General features: G+C 43.2%; 1 protein-coding gene across 2 annotated transcripts in view; it reads right to left on the reverse strand.

Moving 5' to 3' along the window:
- Nucleotides 1-23,267, reverse strand: part of SLC1A2 (solute carrier family 1 member 2) — an 84,907-nt gene that overhangs the window by 59,809 nt on the left and 1,831 nt on the right. Inside the window, exon 1 of one of the 2 annotated variants that reach the window (XM_010711252.3) lies at nucleotides 21,605-21,817. The exons of the other annotated variant lie outside the window; for it this stretch is intronic. The gene's annotated coding sequence lies outside the window, so the exon portion shown is untranslated. Of the gene's footprint in view, nucleotides 1-21,604; nucleotides 21,818-23,267 lie in introns of those variants that run through there. 2 annotated transcript variants of the gene reach the window in all.

Raw genomic sequence — 23,267 nt, forward strand, 5'->3', positions numbered from 1 at the left:
AAGACAGCTGCTAGAAGACGGAAACGCACTCCAGCTCCTTTTCAATCAGTTTTTCTTCTGCTTTGAATTTGAGTCAGGAGACATGAATTGGAATAGCAACTATTAGGACTGTTTGGCATTTCTAAGGGAAAATTTCCAGTGAAATAAGCCAACTCAGTTCTCCACAGTAGTGGAGATAAGCTAGTTAATGATGAATTTGCTGACTGTATCTTCAAAGTTGTAACTCCTTCAGATTCGCCCTTGACTCTGTTGTTTCCCTGTTATGCTAGAGATCTGCCAGACCTCTCTATACCTTAGTTTACCCTCCAGTAAATCAAATGCAATGCCACTCAAACAGTGCTATTAGGGTGCAGAAACAGCTTTACAGGGCACTGTAGAAACATGGTGTTTTTATTGCCATTTTATTGTAGCTTCAACGAAACATTCTCACTTGAAGGCACTGGGGAAGAAAAGGAGAGCAGGTGGACAGAGTGGCAGGAACACCAGAGACTCCAAAACACAGAAACCTGGCACTGCACTGCCACAAAAGTGGCTGAGCCTGGAGGTTTCTGTCACTTCACACAGCTGGGATCCTGAGCCGGGACACCATATGCACATCTGCCTTAGAATAGAAGAAAGAACACAGTTTATTCTTGAACTTGGGTTGGTGGCAATAGACCATGTACCTGCTCTGGTAGTGCTCACATAGACCAGAGCACTCTTGTAAAAATCTTGTATGGAAAATCCCAAGGCATGGTTACATACTATTGAGACTTACTGGTGCTTCATAAGAACAATTTTTCCCTGTTTTATGACCTTCTTCTGTCTCAACTTACACTACTGGATTTGACGTCAGCATCACTTCTGTGTAGAATTTATTTTACAAAGCAAATATTAGGACTCATATTTCTTGCTAAAGTTCATCACCATGGGAAGAAGGTCAGCTAGGTAAACTGGTGTGAGTGTGCTTATGCCATTACTTTGCATAGTTGCCTTTGCAGATGTAACTTACTCTGAACAATGGTTCTTACTGCAAGGTATATATGAGATGTATACTGAATCTTCCCTGCTCTATTAGGATAGAAAGAAAAAATTTAATGTATAGCAAGCAGATACCAGCAGATGTTAGGAAAGCTTGCCTAGTGATGAAAACAGTGACATTCTGGAGTAGGAGGCAGGAACTGGAAGATGTCCCTCATTGCCCCTGTTGTTATAGCAAAGACTGGTCAGAGATGAGAGCTGAGCAACTCATCCTTTCTCAGATGAGGGATGGAAAACCACCCAGATCCTTTGCAGCATTACTTCCTCTGAGACCACAGTGGGTGTAAGTCTTACAGCAGTGTTTTGGTGTTCACTGGTGTGGAATAAGCACTAATATAAAAACATAGCAAAGAGCTTTGATTGCTTGATTGCCTTTAATCTCTTCCTAATTATCAGTCTCCCTCAGCCAGTCAATGTATTTTACAGTCTGTGCTGGGTTGGGGAGCCACGCTTCTCTCCTCCAGCCAGGTTTGGCGTGCTGAATCCCCTGCAGAGACATCAGGGCTGTAAAGCCCCATTATTTTCCAAATACTGAGGAGTTCTGAGGCACCTAGCATGTCAGTATTGTTCATTAGAATATTGTTCATTAGAAGAGTCCCACAGACGTGTCTCTATGCACACTTAATAACATGAAGATCTTCAACCACTAAAAATAACCTAGAATGTCTGTTTCTTTCAGCAACCTGGGGCTCCACCACAACCCATCTATCATAGAAGTGTGAAAATTCATACTTTACACATCCCAGAACAGAACCGGTGTTCATTCCCTCTTTAACCATAAGTCCTTGTTGTCTTAATCCCTGGTGTCTATTTGTAGTCCTTGTACCTATTTGTGGATAAAAGCATGACTGTTTATTTATAGTGAACTTTTTCCAAAGAGTTTTATTTTAAAGCCTGACTAATCTTTGCTGCGCCATGGACTAGGCTGATCTCTAGGTAAATCTTAGCTTAGATTGGTGGTGAGCTGCACAAAGACACTGACTACGTTTTCAATTAATCCTCTTTTATACCCACCCTTAGAAGAAGGTAAGGAAGGCACATAAAGAGACAAAAATCATGTAATGCTTCTGTGGAACTACAGCGCAGCCTGGAAAGCTGGGGGAAGCCACAAGCATTTCACTGTCTCCTGTTTCTTCCCATGTATTTTTAGCAGCTCTGCAATACATGGATTTATCTGCTCTGCCTGCAATTATCCACTGCATCTCAGAGACAGGAAAAACATACATCTGCTTGCTCAGATTTTCTTACTTCTATCTTTGCCTCTCCAGCTAGACTGTTGGGAAAAAAGAGAAGGGCTGCAGGAGAAACACATATCAGTCTATGGAATGGTGGAGTTTTAGATGACTCTTTTCTCTCCTTGACCTTGCAGCTGCTGAAACAGTGTCCTCTTGCCTTGTTGTGGTGGTATTGGCTATTGCAGGTGCTGGGGAGGAGCTAGCAGAAAGGTGAGGGTCGCCTGGCCATTGTGCAGTGAACAGGTGGGAACTCTCCAGTGTCAGAGAAGCAGAAATGCCTTCTCAAAACACCACCACAGCAGCCATGTGAGTATGGGGAAGGCCATGATGAGGTCAAATAGCACACTCCCTGTGTCCTGAAGTGAAAACCTAAGCCTTGGATTAACCCTAGCTGAGTAGAGGTTGAACACGAAATATGTTTTCCTAATCCACGCTGGAGAAATGGGCACTTTGAAAATGGGGGAGCTCTGACAGGAATTTCCCATTTCACTTTCCCAATTTCAGTCTCAAGCCCAGACCTCAATCTGACTTTCTTCAGCAAGAACAAAGTCTGGGCATTAGCTCCCTGTTGTGCTCTGCTCTGCACACAGTGTGAACACAGTCTTCATTTTTCCAAGTAGGGGCTGCTTATGAGCAGACACTGCAAAATCAAGCTTGACTTCTTCTTCCCCAAGCTTAAATTAATCTTCCTCTCCTTTCCATTCTGGAGAGGGAAGAAAAGGAATACAAGTATAAAAAACCAGTGGAGACCACATTTTAGTGAAATGATAGTTAGATGTACTATTCAGCTTGAGATGTTTATTGAATGCCTGAATAGTGGAACATTTAATAAATACAAGTAAATGTCTCTAGAAATATTTGAATTAATTTTATAAGCAAGGCTTTAGCTGTAGCATTTTGCCCTCTTTGTGGTGTGAATTTGAGACTTTACAACCCCTGGCCAACGGCCCCACACCCCTGTGGGAGAAATCCAGCAAGCAGGGCAGGACTCAGCACTGCCAACCCGCAGAGTCCTGTGCTACCCACTGTCCTGAGGGGTCACTAGGCTTCTGCAGGCTGAAAGACAAGAAGTAGGTGTCAGGGAAGGGGGAAAATAGCAAAAAGCAGCATTGCTTTTGCTACCATCAGAACTCTTGGGATGTGTGGTAATTCTCTATTTTTGTCTCAGCCATGAAGCAATCAATGACTGTGTCCAAATCAGCATGCTGAGAACATCAGAGTCCGGGGCCTTTCCCACTCACCAGCACAAGTTGCATTAGCCAGCCTTCAGGAGGTCTGTTACATCCCACCCTGAAGGATGAATGATAACAAGCACAGAGCAGGCAAAAATTATGCAGTATTCCTAAGCCATGAGGATTTTCACAAAAGCTTACTTCTTTTATTTTGCTTTTGCTTTTCTGGTTGTTTTTGTTTTGTTTTGTTTTGTTTTGTTTTGTTTTGTTTCCATCAGATTTGTAATGCTTCTTTTTTTTCAGTCACAAGGAAGAGGGTGTTGGCCTTGAATATTCCTGAATCATGATTCCATCTGAGTTTACTGAATAGCTATATCTGCTATATAGCCCCACACATACTCCACAGGCCAGGCCTGTCCATCCCTTCTGCCTGTTTTCAGTGAATTACATTTCAGGATCACTCCTTGGCTGTAGTAAACACCTACCCCTTCCCACTTCCCACCACTCATTGCACTCTGCACAAGGAAGAAATATTTTCTTTCCTGCTAAAGAGCAGCTTTTGGACAGCGGTGCAGATGACAGAATCATAGAATCCTAAAACCACCCAAGTTGGAAGGAATCCGTAAGTATCATCGAGTCCAACTCTTGATGAAGAAATGTCCTCCTTGCTGCTAGGCACACTGAGCACGCTGTGCTTCCCAGTGGAAGCTCTCAAGATCAGAAGACAACAGGATGCCATTGCAGAAAAAGGAAGACTGGGTGTTTCTCTTCTCCATTAGTGCCTTTGGACCTCTCTTCTCTCCAAGAAAGCTCTAATCCAGGTGCCTGCTAAGTTACCACCCCAATTCCCAGGGAAAGTAGGCTGTGTGCCTTGAGATACACTGGAATGACTTGTCCAGTTAGTCCATTAAATGTTTAAGGAACTTATCTTCCATTAAAGTGCCTTCCAATTTATGCAACAGTCTAATGAATCTTGCCATTAATACTTAAATACTCGTATGCATTTGGATATTTTTTTTCCCAGTAAATGCAAACGCATTTTTCCCCTTTTTTAAATCTGAATAATCCCAACTGTATCTCATGGGGACGAGGCAAATTGATTTCCTTCCTTTCCTGATGCTACCTACACTGGTCCCAACCTGCAGCAGTGCACCTCAGCTCTTCCCTACAACTTCCACCAAAATCACAGATTTTCCTTCCCATGGAAATAATGGCAAAAGCTGGCCCTGCTTTTCCTTCCTATTTCAGGGCTTTGCACAAAAAACTTATTTCTAACAAAAAGCAAGTCTCTGTGCCTTGAGCATTATGTTTCTCCAAGAAGCCTGCTGTGCTGCTGCTTATCTGGGGGCAGTTGCTTGGCCCAACCTGCTCCCAGCTTTTCTGGCTGATCACAGTCCACAATCCCCTCTGAAATGGGATCACACATTTACTTCTACAAAGCTGCAGAGAAGCACGATCTGGCTGGAACAACTGCCAAAAAAAAGCTGCCTACTCTTCAGTTTACTGCTTTTCCCAGAAACAATCAAGGCACCTGCCAGGTGTGCCAGCAAAGCAAGGCATCTCACAGCTCTGATTTCCTGGCTTTATGTTTTTCCAAAGGACTCATTAAGAGGCTGCGATGGACAGCCAGACAGATACTGCTCACGCCTGCTTGGCTGATGGGGTTATAGTATCTGCCCTAGACCATCAGCTTTGCTTCTCAAACCCTGCACATGAAACCTGCCTTTGGTCTTATTCATGCACATCAAAGCCTAGCTGGAGCGTGAAGAGAAGAGGAAAGCTGTGGAAAATCAGCTTTAACAAAGGTAACAATTATTGTCAGCATACAGCGACATCTGCAGAGACCAGGCGTCCCACTAAGGAAAGTTGGGATTAAAAGGAGAAGATCCCCATTGACTCTTTGATTGTGGACAGTGAAAGTTAATACCTGTGTGTTCCTTAAATCAAATTTCAAAGATTTTCTGCCATTCTTTTAACAGAAAATTGGCATAGTCAGAATGTAATTCCTCTCTAGGAGCACCAATGCAATTCCTTAGCGTGAAAATATTAAGATTAAGCCAATCTGAATAACTAAAGAACCCTGATTGTACATACATGAGAAAATCTGATAAGCAGGATCGTATTTTTAAGTAGCATAAAATCTTGCAACAGCAGTTATTCAGAATACTGAATGTATCAAAAACCTTTAAATCTTCTGCAATATTTTTACAACTATAGAGAAAAGCTGTACGAAAAAATAGCAGGCATCAGACGCATTTTTTTCCTCAATTTTGATTTTTATAGCTACCACCTAAATTCTAAATTGTAAGTGTCAGGAGGCATGTTCTATATAATATTTATGACAAGTGAGTTTGCAATTGGAATTTTGAAACTCAGGGGAAGAGACTCCCTTTTAAACATAACCTATTCTGCCTGTCACTTAATAGTTAAATAAGCTGCCAGAGCTGCTTAAGGCTTGAGAGTAGATGACAAAGCTCCAGGAAAAATATATAAAGAAAACAAAAAAAGCTTCTGGCTTACATACTGTACTGTGAACTCCCAGTGCTATGGATATCCCGCAGTATTTTCATAATAAAACACATGACACCGCAGCGCACAGCCATAAGTAATAGGATTTTCAATTTTCTGCTGCTGAAAAGCATAAATAATTTACTCCTGAATGACAGTATTAGGTTACCATAGTAATGCCTAAGATCTCTATTCACAAAAACATACTTGGGCTGCTTTGAACACAAACAGTGCACGTCTTGACAAAGGGTAGACGTGTATACATGAAAGGTGATGCTGCCCCATAAAACATGCACTCTGCAACTGATTGATGCATTGTCCCTATAAATTTCAGGCAAGCAGAAGGTCAAGCCTCTGCTGATACAAATTGACAGAACTGCACAGAAGTCAGCAGAGTGATGACCACTGAACACGAGCAGAAAATAAATCTCACTGTCTGCAATGTCTCCTGCCTGAGGGAAAGTCGTAAAAAATACTCTTCATTTCCATTTTCTTTCTGCTGGGTTTCATGTCCACATTGTAACAGGATCTATTTGTCCCCGTGGGTGTGCATACACCAGTATGTACAACTGCCCTCCATGATACAACAGCTCCAGAAGCCCACCTCCCATTTTTGCACAGCTCCTTCAGTTCCCTGGAAAAGTAAGTCAGAAGGAGTGGTGTGGGATCCACAGGTGCTTTGTGCTGCTGCCCAGGACTTCAGAAGGAGGGTTTGTAGCTTAGGCCATTCTTACCAGCATGAAGCCATGCTCATTCATATTCCTTTGTGTAGCGCCGGAATACGACTGTTCACATGAACAGCACCATAAGAACTGTATTAAGAATTGTATCTGCTTCTCTGCAAGGAATTTCAGTTTCCTAGAGAAAGGGTGAAGTCAGAGGGCAGCTCTTTCAGTTCAGACTCCAGCCCTAAAATAACCACACTCTTACAGCTTAACTCAGGGCCAGCCTGCCGCCTGGCTGATGCACTGCAGTACTGATTTCTCATGCCCAAACAGTACAAGGGAACAGAAACAAATTCCCTCTGCTCAGGCTGACCAGCAGGGTTTGTGTGAACCAAAACACACACTGGTAAACCATAGCTGACAGATAAGGTGTACTAGCCCACAGCTAAGGCAGTCACAACTCTCCTTGCCTGGAGCTGCCATGAAACTCTCCAGCCCAGAACACCTGAGCAACCTCACATCTGCCCACCATCAAATAACCCCTAGACTGCCTCATGCTCACAGGCTGCTTCAGGCAGCACAGAAAGGCTGTAAAACATCTACATCTAACTATACAAAAAGGCAGTGTTGACATTACTGTTCTTTGAAGTCCATTTTAACGAAGCCCAGATCTTTTTGTACATCAAGCAACCACTTGCATGTCCTCATTTCAATTTTACCAGTCTGTTACTTGAAATCCAGAGAATCCAAATGCTCAGGGAGAAACAGATCTTTTACTACATCTTTAAAAAAAAAAAGTGATACACTGGCATTGATTATATGAACCACCACTCCCTTTCCTTTCCACTTTGGGGAGCCCCAGAAGACCACAGCCGTAACGTTAAAAATATGTCATGATGTGTATTATGAAGCAGTAATGTGAATTCTACTTTTTTAATGTGGCGAGTCTTTGCTGTCCATCTGTTGGCAGAATTGAATTCCAGGTCCATATTTTTCTAAGGCAGGAAAAAATGTGACTCCATGACTGCTACTCGGAAGTAGTACTGTCAGTGTATTCCCAAACACAGTTTCATCAGCTTACTTACATTATTTCATTTAAAAAGTTCACTTGCCATCTGTGAGCACTTTCCTGACAGCCTCATTAGGAAAGTGCCTAGTTGTCTTGTTTTGGTTTTCCCAAGCTATCTTTATTTCGTGCTAATTACAGCCTCCCATGCAGCCCTGGTGTGTCCTTACTGTGACATATTAATTACCACGTGGCAGCACTCACTGTCAGCAAAAGGCTCTGCAATAGAGGAACTGGGAATCTTCTGTACTTCACACCAGTACCCTTGAGCTCTGCCTTTTATTTTCTCTGTGCCGTTGTTTGCCGCTGCTGCTGTTTGCTTTCATGAGTGTCCCCCATCCTGCTCTGCTCTCTCCCATGGCACAAGATTACAACACAAGGGAACAGGGCAAAGACTGCAACAAGCAAAGGCCTGTGGCTCTGACACAGCTGAATTACATTTCTAAGATAAGTAACTATGAGTCAAGCTCATTTTGTGAATAAATCCAGTGGTTTTATTAGCTGCCAGGCTCAAACTTGCAGAGTGTCTCGTATGCTACCAAGCAGTAGTCAGAAGGGACTGGAAGCAAAGTCGGTTCTCCATCCCCATCTCCTGGCCTCAGCAAGGTGGGTTTAGTGCAGCCAGAGAAAATGAAGCTGGCAAATAAGTGGTGAATGGAAAGAAGATGTGATTTTCAGGATAGAAAAACTTCTCCAAGTCTAGGAACCGAGTGTGATGCAGGCAAAGGTATGCATATATACCATGCTGCCTATTTTACACTTTGAAGGTATAGCAGGTACTTTGCATTTGCTTTGAGGCAAGTGTACACGCAGGCAAATTAGCAGAGTAGCCAGCACACAGACTATTAGCCAAATAGCTTACTTCACAGAAGGCAAGCCCATACCTTTCCAGAATGAGTATGAACTTGTTTGTGAGTAGCTGTGAAGGACTCCCAACGAAAGACTTTCAAATCAGCAAATAATCCAGCAAAGCTTCAGAATTTGTGTGCGATGCCACCTATCAGTATCATAAGGAAGTCCAGACTTCAGCAAAGACCAGCATACTCCACTGACAATGATGTTGGCCATACAGATAATAGGCTCGTGAAAAAGAAAAGGAAAAAAAAAAAAAAAAGACTAAGCTTGAAATAAAAAATGCCTCTGTTTTAACTGAGGAGAAAAAATTGTCAGAACGTGGGCAATCAGTCAGGGCAGTGTGTGCTGACAAACCCCAAAAAACTATGCATAGTTGGCTAGGAGAGCTGCAATTAAACGTGTACCACCTTCCTCACATTCTTTTATAATTAAATTTTACTCATTCTTGCAATGAGTAAGCATTAAAAGAGTAACAAATGGGCAGAATACTTACCTTTCACCTGTTAGAACAAGTATATGGACAGCACTATGGAAACCCCACCATGCCTTCCTTTCCCCCTGCTTCCTTCTCAGCAAAATATTTAGATCATGAATGAGTTCCAAAAACTAACAAGTCTGATTCTAGTTCACCTGACTAAGCATTGCCACAAGGCTGAAGAAGAGACATGATGAGAAAAGAGATTGTTCCTACTTTTTATCAACAGAGCCTTATAGCATAGTCAGAAGAGTTTAACTAGAATTGTTAAACTCTCCTTTAGTATTTGATCTGTTCAAAAAATTGAGAGTGACAAATTTTCAGGTCTAAGGTACACTAGAACGTATGTAAGATTTCTGTATGGACAAAGCTGTGAGACACTGCATATGAACACTGATGTCCACAAGGATGCACATATTTTCCTTCATGGTTGCTAAGAACATGCACACAGTTTCCTAAGCCTGCCAGGGACCACTGAGGAGCAGAGGTTTGAGGGCCTGCAGTACAAGCCTTAGCCATACCGATGCTAAGTGTGCTGTAGAAAATTCCCACTTTGGATGTACATCAGTGAATAGTAAAACAACAAAAAAAAACCCTACAACATAACACAATTGTTCTGTGGGTGGAATTCACTAGGGGCAAATGCTAGTTAGACCATGAAGCATAACTTTTCATTTTCTCACTTGGAAACACATAATGCATGATTCCACTGACCTGGAAGGATGTATTTAAAACAAAATTGGCATTTGGCCTGAGATCATGTAGTGTGTACGCATTGATTTGAAACCCACTGAAACACATTTGAATGGTGTTACTGACAGGGAATCCATAGATAAAGATGGAAACTGCTGTGACTATGTTGAGCAAAGAAACAAAAGGGGCATCTCTTCTGGGAGAGTCACCAGTCCTCTGCCAAGTTGTGGGTTGATTTTTTTGAGGTGGAATTTTAATCAAAATTATCCAACAAAACAGCCTAGCTAATTCACAGTATTTGCTTTTACCAAAGATATTTACTGTAATTTTTCTCACTGTATACCATAAGCCCACATGGGATCGGATGAGCCTCATTGTCTGCACTCTTATTGTTGGGTTTTTTTTACTAAGTTTCTGCTAATTCAGCTGTGCAGTACATTTTAACGCTTGACAGAACACATGAATTGCTATGTCAAGTTAACACTGACCACTTGAAAATGCCAATAATTTGTGGAACAACTTGTCAGGAGTGACTATTAGCTACATTAAAGGATTTTAGAAGAGTAGATTTAAGGTCAAAATTCTAAGCCTATTCTGTTCCATGCACATTTGAGTATTGATGCCCCATCCCTGGAGGCATTCAAGGCCAGTCTGGATGTGGCTCTGGCCAGCCTGGTCTAGTGACAGGCGACCCTGCACATAGCTAAGGGGTTGAAACTAGATGATCATTGTGGTCCTTTTCAACCCAGGCCATTCTATGATTCTATGATTTCAAAATGAATAAGAAGTGTAATTCTTGGACTGACGGAGGCTCATCTGAGAGGATATTGAAAGATATAGAGATGGCTTAGCCAGCTCCTACACTACCTTCTCCACAGACTCTGGATGAAAGAATTGCTGAGAAGGAAATGAAAGGTTAAGAACATCTAGCAGATTCACTAACCATTAGAAATTATCCCTATGGGTGCAAATTAAAGCTCTTTCCTGAATATTCTAACTCATACTCTAATAACTCGAAGTGGAAATGCTAAGTCAGGGCCTGAAGCAGTGATTGAACACCTGGTGGGAAGGCAGGGCCAATCCAGGGGAGCTCAGGTGCATGCAGTGCACCTGAGTGACTGGAAGGAATAGAGCCAGGGTCCATTCCTTTCCAGACCTCATTTAAGGGTTGGAAGTGGAGGTGTGGGCATCTCTAGCTGAAGATCCCTGCCTACCTGAGACCTTCTCAAGATAAGGAAGGTTTGTTTGTTTCCTTTTGTTTCTGCATCCATGGCTGCTGTACTTGAGCTCATTCTCATTTGCTGCAGCCTGGGACTCTGCTTCCAACATGTTATAGTGTTACAAATGGGCCTTTTACAGAGCCCAAATGCTTCTTTTTCAAAGAACTCAAGACACGAGGGACAGATTTTGGCTGTATGTGTATTTTGAGGCCAGCAATATCCAAGCAACTATCATACATTTCAAACTATCTCTGCTTTAGTTAAGCTTTGTAGTGTATCAAATGGGTCAATTTAAAATTAATCCATGTTTGTCAGCTACGTCTGAGAAACATTTTTGTGGCAGGTCACCACTTGGACCTGTGAGAGAGTGTATGTTAGCATGTGTTCCATATAGTGTGTGTCTATATGGAAAAAATGTATTCTGTGGCTCACTAGATGTGTGAACAACTTTAAACAAGGAACAACCTTGACTCAGCTCTTTATGGTCAGTTTCAAGGAAACACACTATTCTGTTCTTCTTCTATACTGTCATGGAGGGAAAAAAAAGATTACTAGGGTGTTACTTTGCTTACATAATTGCTTCTTCAACTGATTAACTTTTTTTTTCCCCGTCTCTTGCTATTCTGTCCTGCTAGGCAGAATCTTAATCAAAAGCATAATGTATGAGAAAGAACCTACCTGTTGAAATATGAAATAGTACACTTGAAAGCGTTAAAGAAACTATGGGCTTCCAATACATTTTGACTTTCCATTTCCTAAGTGCTTTTTTGCAGTAGTCCATAAAACAATGAGTGGCAGATCAGTGAATGGTGATAAACTGGTCATCTGCCAAGAAGGATCTTTCCATTCTGACCTTCAGTGTAGACTTGGCAATAGTGTATTTCCTGTCATTGGGCAATGTCCTATCTCTCCTTTAGGTACGTATGTTTTCATGCCTAAAAGCCTAGTTTCATGAATCAGCCACTGTCAGCAGATTCATCAGTTGCACAACAGTGCTAAAAAATTCTGAGAAACTCAGTTTGATTCTAAAAATAAATAGTTGTTGTCAAGTTTTCAGATAGCATAGGGAGAACCTAAGTACTCCCCAGAAATTCAATGAACTTGAAGATAGTCTGATACTTTCTTTTCACAATAACGAAGAAGCCACTGCAGGTCCGCTCAAAGAGATAAGTTCAGCCCTTCCTCTGGCCTCCCCCTGCTCTAGGCAGGCAGCAAGGCAGCAACCAATATCACTTAGGGTGAAAAAGTACCGGAACCAGACAGTTTTGTGTCACCTGACTGGGCACAGACACAGGAGAACTTAGCTCAATCCACAGTTGCAGGCTCCCATGTGAAAGCAAACAAACATATGCATTAGTTCTCCATCTATAAACATGAGAACTTCTAAGCTGTCTCTCATTCCTCTTTTCAGACAAGATAAATTAGGAGACATTTATCTTCCAGTACCTCTAATTTTAGCGCTGAAAAGCACCTCTTCAGCATTCTGGTATGACAGAATTACTAATAACCAGTTTAGGAAAACAACGCCTCCATGTGGCCGCTCTCAACATGCCATGGTTGAAAAGGGAGGTTACCAAAACTATCGTATTTTCCGGTGACTCCTTATGAGCAGAAGTATAAATAGCAGAGAAACTGTGTGGAAGTTAAAATCCTCCTTTCCTTTTTCTTCCCCCCTCGAAATAATTGAAGAAGCAGTATATGGCAGCTACAGTGATTTCCTTACGGTGTCCAAAAATTATAGGAATACTTCACTTAGAGGACAATATATTGCCACTGTGTACCATAGGGTAAACCCAAAGCAGACTCAAGATAGTAATTTATCTGCCCCCCTCCTTTTCAACTTTCAGCATTGAGGCTGTGTGTGACCTCCAGATCCCGCTGTCCTTTGCTCCCATGTGCTGTGCCTGCCCAATTTGTGTCCCATTCTGATAGGTTTCCATCAGTGCCTCCTGAGCAGCTTTCAAATGGCAACTTTCTATGTTCAATCATATACAGTCATTACACCAATTTGTCACGGAGTCTATGAATGAATTGGCTCCATGTAGAGTCTGAATAGCATGATATACAGCTGTCTGCTTTGGAAAATCAGTTTTACAGATCAATCTTGTGAAATCTAGATCAAATGCTTCAGATACAGGGGAAAATCTCACTAACATAATATTGTTCCTCATGGTTTTATTATTATGGGCTCCATATGCTAGCTCCACAGGATGTTTGGGGGGGGGCAGCCCGCAGCTCAAAATGGACAGGAATAAAGATCTTGGCATTCACGCCTTTTTATGACTACATCTTAACCAATCCCTTAAGACAGTACAGTGCATTCTTTTGTCCTGATTTAGACAGTATGTCCAGATTAACTAACACCATTGCTATTTTGAATTAGAAGCATTTTTCTGTACTTCAGTGATTAAGTAACACCTACAAATTAAGTTGCTTTCAGACACCACCTTACATTCTCCTAGCGATGTCAAAGGGTAATAATGACTGACGATATGTTTCTTATTTTTTTTAAGCTAGAAAAATGTGCAGAGCACAAAAAGGTTCTGGCAGTACACAGTGTCATGCTCAAGCTGCAGCACTTTGCTGGAAGTCTGTAAGAGACAGCAAGCTGTCCCAGGTAGACCACTGTCTGTCCTGAGCTTCTCCTGGGATGGAGCTGTAGTGGGCAGAGGGGCTCCTCCACACTCTCTGTGCCCAGGGGAGTCACTCCTCTTGGCATTTTCCAACACAGGATGTTGCCATCTGCCTGCTTCAAATCCCCCAAAATGTCAGCTGAGGGATTCTGAGTTGTTCCTCGCTTCCTGTCCTAGATTGCTGAGATAAAAATAGCAGCCAGGTGTTAATTAATTCCCATATGCATGCCTGAGTGTGAGTGCCATGGGCTTTACCCGCGTACGCTTCTAAAGGCAAACATTTGTCAGTTACTCGTGGAAGAGCTGTTCTCACAAAGATAAGGAGCCAGCTGCTTAATTAACAAGACTGCTTTTTGCCTCAGACAAAGCCTGCTACGCTCGTGGTGAACTCGGGAGGCTTTGCTTTGTTGCTCACAAGCAGCTTACACATGCACACGTGTCTCAGGAGCCCAGCAGCAGCTTGTCCAGCAGGGAGCACTTACCTGAGGGTCTTGATGACCAGATAAACCAGCACTAGAGCTGTGGGTGCACTGCACAGGGGCAGCAGTACGCTGTGTATTTGTGGTAAAGGTGAATTCAGCATAGTCGAGGCTCAAAGAGAGCCCTGGAGACCCTCCAGTGTGTTCTCGTACCCCCAGTTAAGAGTTACATATCTTGGGATTTTTTAGATTAAGGAAGACACAGTCTTTAATGGCTGGTAGTTAGAAATCACAAATATTGGCCCTAATTTCCACACTTTGGAAGAAACAGCATTGACCTTTTTTCCTCGGACTGAGAAGCCTGTTGAGAAACAGGCTTTCATGCTCTGAATGGACCTGACATGGGGCATGAAAGGTAACCATGCCTCCCTCTGTGCTAGCCCAGGTCATCCGTACTCACACTCCGCTGCACTCAAGCTAATTAACCTGGCTAAGAGGCAGTCATTAGCCTGGATACAGTGCTGGGTTAATACAGTTACACCACCTTCAGGATCTAAACTGGGCCCTGATAACTTTGCTCCTCCAGGTTGGAAAGGTGCACCTGAGGCTCAGCCAGCACATCTCAGAGGGTGCTCACCATGTCCACTTGCCCCAAGATCCCCCTGCAGGCGCAAGCAGCATCAGACCGACGTGCAGCGGATGCCGGATGTGCTGCGTGGACAGCAGGAAGTGTATCAGAGGCTGAACCGTGTGCGTGACTCGGTTACCTGTGATCTCTGCCACAGTCTCCATGAGAAAGCAAATCTCCAAGAGCCAAGGTGAATAACAGGAGGAAAGTGCAACAAACAGCTGGAAAGGGAAATGCTGGGGCTCCTGCCTTGGGGCTGACACAGGCAGCTGATCTGCAAGCCATGCGGTGTGTCTGGAGGAGGCCATCAGGAGGTAGAAGGTACATTTACTCATAAGTTTGAAGCACAGATTTGGTAGTAGGGCTAAGAGTTTAATCTGGAGTTGAGATACAGGGACAAAGAAACGCATCTAAATTTCTGGCAAGTTCCAGTTTGAATGAAGGCTTCACTGTTACCCTCTCTAAGCCTTCTAGTACTGGACTGGCCATCATCTCATCTGCAGATTCTATACTTGGATACATAACCGATTATTCTTGCAATGCCAAAAGAATGATTGATTAAATTATTAAATTGATTAAATTAAATTTGCTTCAAATTACCCACTCCAGAAGCACTGCCTGCTGATTTCTTACTGGGGATGTAAGAAGAAAAAAGTCAAGATGGAGCCTGACTTTGGAATGGCAGCTCCATCCTGCCCACCCCCCTACATCCCACAGCAGACAAGCAACCCACGCTGGTTACTGGTATGATGGTTACCACCATCAACAACCAACACAACAAACCTGCAGCTATGAAAATCAACACCGCAAAATGCACTAACAGTTGTTGAGATTGATACAGAAGTTCAAAACATCCTGGTAACTCTGGAAGCAAAACCAGTGAAGAAGCAGAAGTTCAAATCAGAAATGTATTTGTATGCATCCAAAGAAAAAAAAAAAAACCTTTCACTCCAAACTAAAAAGTACTAAAACACAGAAACCTGGCAAAGAAAGTAAAAAATTGCTGCAGAAATGCAGGACAATGTTACAGAATTAAAACACACAAATATGACAGAAACAGCAGCAAAATCTACCAAATGAATCTGCTGCAAAAGGAGATGGTGTCTAAAATGAAGTAATGAAGCATGTACACAAGCACACAGAACTGTATGTGTATAGATAAGTTTAAATGCCTACAGTAATAGACTAGTATTTAACTCGTGTTGAGAAAATAGCAGTAAAGGTCACGGAGCAGAAAGCAGTCTGGAAAAACTATTGATTTTTGACTTGGTGGTTATATTATTAAAAAAAATAATAATAATCAAGGAAAAGATCAGCTGCAGTCACACTTAAATGTTTCGATTTTGTCAGCAATTTTTTTTTTTTTTAAAGCAAACACAAGGCAAATATTGCTTTGGTCAACCTCAAATGTTTCCTCAATATACAGTGATGTGTTTTCCTTCGTAGCAGAGTCTCCAACTAGTTCATTTTAGTCTTCTTTTTTTATTGCCTTTTTCTTCAATTGAAAAAACAGGTGTGAAATAGAAATGGAAAGAGCAAATATTTCAAGAGCTGTAAACAAGCATTTGTATTTGAGACTTAATTTTAAATGCTTTTAATTTTTTTATTCCCTTTGTACCTTCCCTTCTTTTAAGCATGACAATGAATTTGATTTCTCAGGTATTTCAGTGAACCTGAAATACCACGTTCTTGTGAATTTCATGCCATTCTCCCAAGGAACCTGCAATTAGCAGGAGTGTTCCTTAATTATTCTGTGTTTTGGCTCCTTTTCGACCTTCCTTGTAAGGGTCCTCGATTTCCATGTAAATGTTAGAAAATATGGTCTTTGAGCCTCGTCTGTTATCTCTCCCAAGCACTGAGACTTGTATTGCAGCTAATTGTCTTAAAGCTTTAAGTACACTGAGAGGTTTTGAAATTAATATAGAAGTAGGACTAAATATATAAAAGCACATTCATTTTTATTGCTTTCTTGCCTCTGGAAATAGCATTTTAGCTTAACGAGCTGGAGGCTAAAAGTGTCAGATATTGTACTGACTTGGCAAAAGAGGAGCTTTCATTAGCAGATGGACAATAGCAGAGATGATGGATTTGACAGATCCATCCAGTGTTTTCAAGAACTCATTGAATTAAGCGTTCTAAATAGTGGGTATTGCAACATGTTGGGCTGGGAAAGGGAATTAAATCACACAGAATGAAAAGTTATTAAATGAGAAGGCAGTGAAGACGAAGGCCCGCTTGTAAGGGCCGTACCGACAAGGAGCACTGCGGCAAAGCGTGGGCCCAGCCCCACTCCTGCACACAGCAAGGAAGGGTCACAGGCAAACCCTGGAGTTCACAGTCCTGGAGCCTTCTTCAACTTGTTTAACTGAAGCTAAAGATTGGCTAAAACCAAGCATACTGTGAAGATCCATAGACTTGTCCTTTGCAAATACACAGAACTGTAATCCCCGGCCAGTGTGGTAAATCCTGGCAGGTTCACACCTGGACATACATGAGGCCCCATGGTTTGAGCACACAGGGTGTCATGGACTAAAAGCATACCTGCACTTTTGTGGGAACAGCGCTTGAACCTATATGCATTTATTTTGTCCATGCCTCTTCTCTTACAAGAGAACTCCTGCTGATCAGTTTTATATTCTCATTTCATTCAGCCTGGTCCAACTAAGGAAGTTGTTGAAACTCAAATGCCGGTGCATGACAAAAGAAACAAAAGCAGTACTAGCTATTTAAAGTCTTCTAAAAATGTTCTCCATTGCCCATGTCATAAGGTGTAAGATATAAAATGCATTTCACAACTCAAGCCAAGGAATGGATGACTCATATCAAAATTAGCCCTATGAATGTCAAGTTGGGAAAGCAGGAAATGAAAAATCTGAGGTCTTCAATGTGATCTTAAAATCTCTGATTTCCAGGAATACTGAGAGTGTTTCTAATAACAGCACATCACGAAATATCAGGCTTCAGGTGAGATTTCACTGCCTACTAAATGTTGGCATGCAGTAACTACTGGCCGGAGATCACTGCTGGAAGGAACGGGTATCTATACAGATGGAACAGAAGAGAGTTTTTATAACAGTATTTTTAATGGAAAAACTGTGAGCTAGTTCATATATTTACAGTTATTAGCAGTCCTATTGGGATTGTCAGGGGGAAATGGAAAGATGAAAAAGAAAATTAAATGTAGTAACTTGCTAGTATAGAAATATAGTAGCTCTTCATAAGTGGAACTTTCAGTGTACTTGCACATATAGATCTGCACACATGTTCACAAGGAGGGTGTATGTATACATTTATGCATCTCATGGAAGGCTACAATGAGCTAAGACTCAATTTGAAAATATCAGCCATTTTTAAGGAGCAGCCATTGTATATCTGATCCAATTCCCTTATCTGCTTTTCCCAAAAAGTTTAGAATGATTAAGCCCTATAGACTTTCTAAGAAACATTTTAATATTTGTGTCTTCATAGGAGGGTCTAAAAAAATTGAGATAATGTCTAGATGATGACTTCTCTTTGAAAGTATAACCAAAGGCCAAACCAAAGGTTGGGGTCACAAGAACCACCATGTCATAAGATTAGTTTTAAGGAATACATGTTATCTTCTATAGAGCTTCATTCTATATTACTGAAATTGATGAGAGATTTGCAATCAGTAACAGTGAAATGAGGTCAGAGCCACAGCTGATATGTCTAATTAATAGTCTACATCCATTTCATCTGTTCCACAAAATGTCTGAGAAAAAGTATAGGGTAAAACATCTCCATCCTGAGTTGGTACTGCTCAAATCCTGCATAAAAATAACAGTGGGAGCACTTGGAGGATTTAATCCTCTAAAGAATCCAAACACTCGTGCCAGCACATTTCATCACATTTCCATTTTGAGGACTTTTGTGGGTAAATTACAGAGTAAAAATTCAAATGACAAGAAAACTGTGGGTGTGCTTGTGTACACATAGTGGCAGATCTTGCACACCCACTCTCTTATGTAGGTGCCTGATCCCTACCAAGAAACGCAAAGCTAGTTTTTCTGACTCACTGAGGTGTGTCCCATTGTCTCCAGGCTACATGTATAATATGGGCTGGCAATCTCCCTTTTGGGCTCTGTCTTGACAATCCAGCAGATGACTTTAAGGCTTCTACTCCAAAACCACCACAGCCACATGACTGAAACACTAACCCAGTATAATAAATTCATTCTCAAGGTTCAAATTTGTACAAAAACTGTTGACAGGTAACACGCATACACAGGGTTAGATGCTGGGTAAGGTATTTATTATCTGGGCCTCCCACGTTAACTATATGTTGAACTGATGAACAATTACCTTTTCATAGCTAGAAGAAAACTTGTACAAAAACCATACAATATGCTGCGGCTAATTTTGAAGAAGATAAATTGAATCATGATAAATTTAATCATGGAATCATCTGATCTGGACCTGTAGTGGAAATGCTAAGTCAGGGTTTGAAGCAGTGATTGAGCACCTGGTGGGAAGGCAAGGCCAACCCAGGGGAGCTCAGGTGCATGCAATGCAATACACCTGAGTGACTGGAAGGGGTGGAGCCAGGATCCATCCCTTCCCAAACCTCATTTAAGGGTTGGCAGTGGCAATGAGGGCATCTTTTGCTGGAGATCCCTGCCTATCTGAAGCCTTCCAAAGGTAAGCAGTTCTTTTCCTTCATTTCTGAGGCTGCTGTATTTCGGCTCATTCTTATTTGCTATAGCCAACTTTGCTACCCTGCTGTTATCATCACATTATAGTATTACAGGACTGAACTCACACTGCTTGATGGTGAGGGGCACAGACAGACTGTATACCTGCCTGTGCAACTGTAGCTTCAGAGACAGTGAAACGTGGGTTAAAGAGAGCATCAGTAGAAGAAAGTAAGAACAGTCAAGCTGTGAAAGGAGGAACAGACCACCGCTTCATTGTTTTGTTTTTTTCCCCTGGTAACTGAGTTAATAATAATGGCAAACCTAAAGAGAGGGATCTCTGTAGATTGCACACACCACATTTGTGACCCCAAACAGAATGGGAACTCTGCCTCTAAGCTATTGCATATTACATAAACACCATTTATATTAAGTGTACATAAAATTGTGAAGCACTTACATCTGTTTCACTAATCAAATCATGATGCTAAGCAATTACTCAGACTCCCGTATTTGCAAACATCATGATGTTTGCAGCATCCTGCCCCCCTTCACTACATTCATTCTGTAGCAGAGTCTGTGCCTACGTGCACATACACACCTGCCATATAGGTACTACTTACCCATAAAGGTAACACCTCTGCTATTAATGCCAACCTGCCCTGGACTGTTGTCTGGCACTCCAACTAAAGGGAACAAGGAGCCCATGTCTGTGTTAGCAGCCTCTTGAAACAAGGGGCTCGCAACCAAATGCCCACAGCAGGACAAGCTGCTGCCCAGGCAGTTTCCAGCCATGCCCAGGAGGGTTACCCACACGTGGGGCTGAGCTCAGCACCCAGACACCTGCAGCCTCCCTGATTTACAGCCATAGATGCAGTGACAGTGTCTCCTAGTGGTTGCATTCTTAAAGGAACACACTCAAACTTCACGCCCCAAAGCTCGCGCTCTTAAAAAGCACACAAAATTGTTGCTAGATTTTTAGAGTACTAAAACATCATCACTTATAGAATCACAGAATTTCTCAAGTTGGAAGGGACCCACATGGGTCATTGATTCTAATTCCTGGCTCCACGTAGGACCACCCAAAAATCAGACCCCCCCATGTCCACACTCTCCTTGAACTCCAGCAGCTCTGCGAAGCCTGTTCTGTGCCCACCACCCTCTGCTGAAGAACCTTTTCCCGATATTCAACCTGACCCTTTTTACCCACTTGAGTGGGTAACAAGGAAATGGCTTTAACACTCAAGGCTCGATATCTGATGATTAAATCACAAGTTAATTTAACATCTAAAACCTCTAAGTGATGCAAATATGTTTTAAAAAACTGTAGCAATGCACTGTACTATTTCTTTTTGAAACAGTAATGCTGAAGAGAGAGGTGAGAGCCATAACCCATGAGGAAGCAAGGTGTGCAGGCACCGTCCATCTCACTTAATCTTTATGTCCTCTTAGATCCTGTAAAAGCAAAGGAAAAGCTAAAAAGCTCTGCCACCTTCAGGTGGAACCAGTCGGTCTCCAGAGGTTCTACCTGAGCACTACACAATGTGCACAACAGAGAATGTGAACAGATGTCGCTGGGTCTTTGGACCATGTTTCAGTCTCAGGGAAGGTGACTGTAGCAGGGGGGAAGAGGGATGCTTAGTATGAGCATGAAAACAAGCAACTCGTAACAGCACCAACAGTTGCTTCCAGCCCTTCTTGAACCTTCTAGCAACAGCTAAACACCCCAAATCCATCCTGGTAAATGAGATGGGTACCAGGGCATTTTGTGACAGGAGGACCTCATGGTCAAGGTAAGCACATTCCTCAGTGAGAGCAAGTGCCAGCAGCTAGAACTGCAGTGAAGCAGATCCGCAGCCCCACAGGCCTGACCCTGCTGTATCGGGGATGTTCCCTTTCTCATCTTCAGGTGATTGAAGTTTCCCGTTGTCCATATTTTCTTTCTTGGAACAGGAAGTCTTGGGCGGCAAATTTCTAAACAAGGGTAACTTTTCTCAAATTAAGTATTAAAAAAAAAAAAAAAGTACAGACAAGAAAATCTTTCCTAGTAAATCCTGGTTTTGAGTAACCACTGCTTTTTGTGAATGTAATATAGATTTGCCTTCCTCTGTGTATACACAGGGGCCTTACTATTTGCCATGTGCCCTATCACATCCCTGACCCTCCAATTTGGAGACTGCACTGTAAGAGGAAAAAATAACGCACTGCAAAACTGACTGTGACTGGAGTTGTTCTATCCCAACAAAATAGTGACCGTATGTACTACCAACCTCACCTAACACCGCCTGAGCACCACAGAGCCGCCAGACACTATGCTAGTGCACACAGCCCATCCCACCTCTTGCAGGGGTCTCTCCATGTACCTGTGTGTGCCTGAGACACACTGCAATGGCACACTCTGCCACCTGTCTCTTTTCCACTGCACCGGCGTCGATGGAAAGCCTTCCTCGAACAGCCCGGATGGTCCCGAATTTGTTTCCCTGATGATCCTTACGATGCCTGAGCTCGCCGGCCTTAATGCCAGTACGTAAAGCTTATTTCTTTCCTCAGCTTCTCACCTGAGGGGGGAAAGATGACAATTCAGGTTCTCAGCAGCACAAAGGGATTAACAAGAGACACGCATCTCACTCCACTGGTTTCCCTCAGCTACAATTGGGCACCAGTTGAAACACAGCAGGGAAGAGCGTCAACCTGTCTTTGTTTCAGTGAGTTTCCTAAAAATTTTGAAAACAAGGCCTAAACTTTGTGTTCCTTTTGTCTTGCTGACCGTTTAGCTCTGGCTGATATGGACAGCAATATCACACATCTATGGCAGCCTCTCCAATTCTGCTGCTCCTATCTCCTTTAGCCACCTGCTCAGTCAGCTTCTCTGAAGTACACTTCTTCTTCTGTACACGTTATCCCCTATGGTGGCAGACCCCCTGCTGCAGCCCGCTCTCACTAGGTCTCTGCCCGTTAAACCCTGGCACAGCAAACCCCTGGTCCCGCAGCCTCCCTCTTTGGAATGGAATGGGAGGCAGCTGGAGTGTGCCAAGCAGAGTGGGGTCAGGTAAGAAAGCAGAAAGACGCAGAGCCACAGCCATGGGATGCAGACTACTTCTGAACCTCCTCCTCAAAACTTCAGCCATAGGGCCTGCCCTGTTCCTGAAGAACCAGCACTGGCACTCCCATGCTACCCTGCTCCAGGCCAGCTGCTCTGCAAGGAGCATGTCCCTTTGGCCATGTAGGTGATGGGACACCTGTGTGCACACGCCCCAGCCATGTGCTGGTAAATCCTCTCTGTCTCTGTGCCCAAGAGCCATACCAGCCATACAAACAGAGCTTGCTCTCGCGCCCTGTCCTCAGAGAGTCCCATCCAGAGCAGATCACGCTGATACAACCTGACAACATCCAGGGATAAAGGGGAGGCTCACACCAGACGCAGCCTAATGCTAGCCTGTATTAGAAGAGGGCAACCAGAGATCAGGGGAACCTTTTCTTTCCTCTCCCACTACCTGCAAAGTAAGGGCTCCACAGTGGATCCTAGTGATCCCCTGTCGTGGGATAGGAACAGGGGCAGGAATATGGGCAAAGATAGGGGCAGGTCTCAGTCCCAGGGCCGCTGTCCCACCGGGCTCTGTGCCTCTCCTCAAAGCCTCTTGTATAACCCTTCGCCCTTCCCAGCATCTACCCCCGCTCGCACTGCAACGCGTTTGGCACAAATGTCCCGAATTGCAAAACTCCTGGAGAAGTTGGATCCGTGCGCTGCCTTCCCCAGGGCCGGGCAGGGAGGGACAGCTCCCGGCTGTCCGCGGTTATGGCGAGGAGCTGCCCCGCACCCCGCGTTCCTCGCGCCCGGTTCCCCAGGCAGCGCTCCGGCAGGTGCTCTACGCTCATTTACCCTCCGGGGCTGAAAGAAAGAAGCGACGGAAGAAAAACCAAAACCTCTCCAGCGGCTCATACGCGAATTCCCTTTCCTCCTCTCCCTCTCGAACGCGGCTGTCCGCTCCTCGCTGCCCGGCGGCGGGGCCGAGGGTTAACAATAAC

Source organism: Meleagris gallopavo, chromosome 5 (assembly GCF_000146605.3).
Source record: "Meleagris gallopavo isolate NT-WF06-2002-E0010 breed Aviagen turkey brand Nicholas breeding stock chromosome 5, Turkey_5.1, whole genome shotgun sequence".
In the NCBI taxonomy this organism is placed as follows: domain Eukaryota; kingdom Metazoa; phylum Chordata; class Aves; order Galliformes; family Phasianidae; genus Meleagris; species Meleagris gallopavo.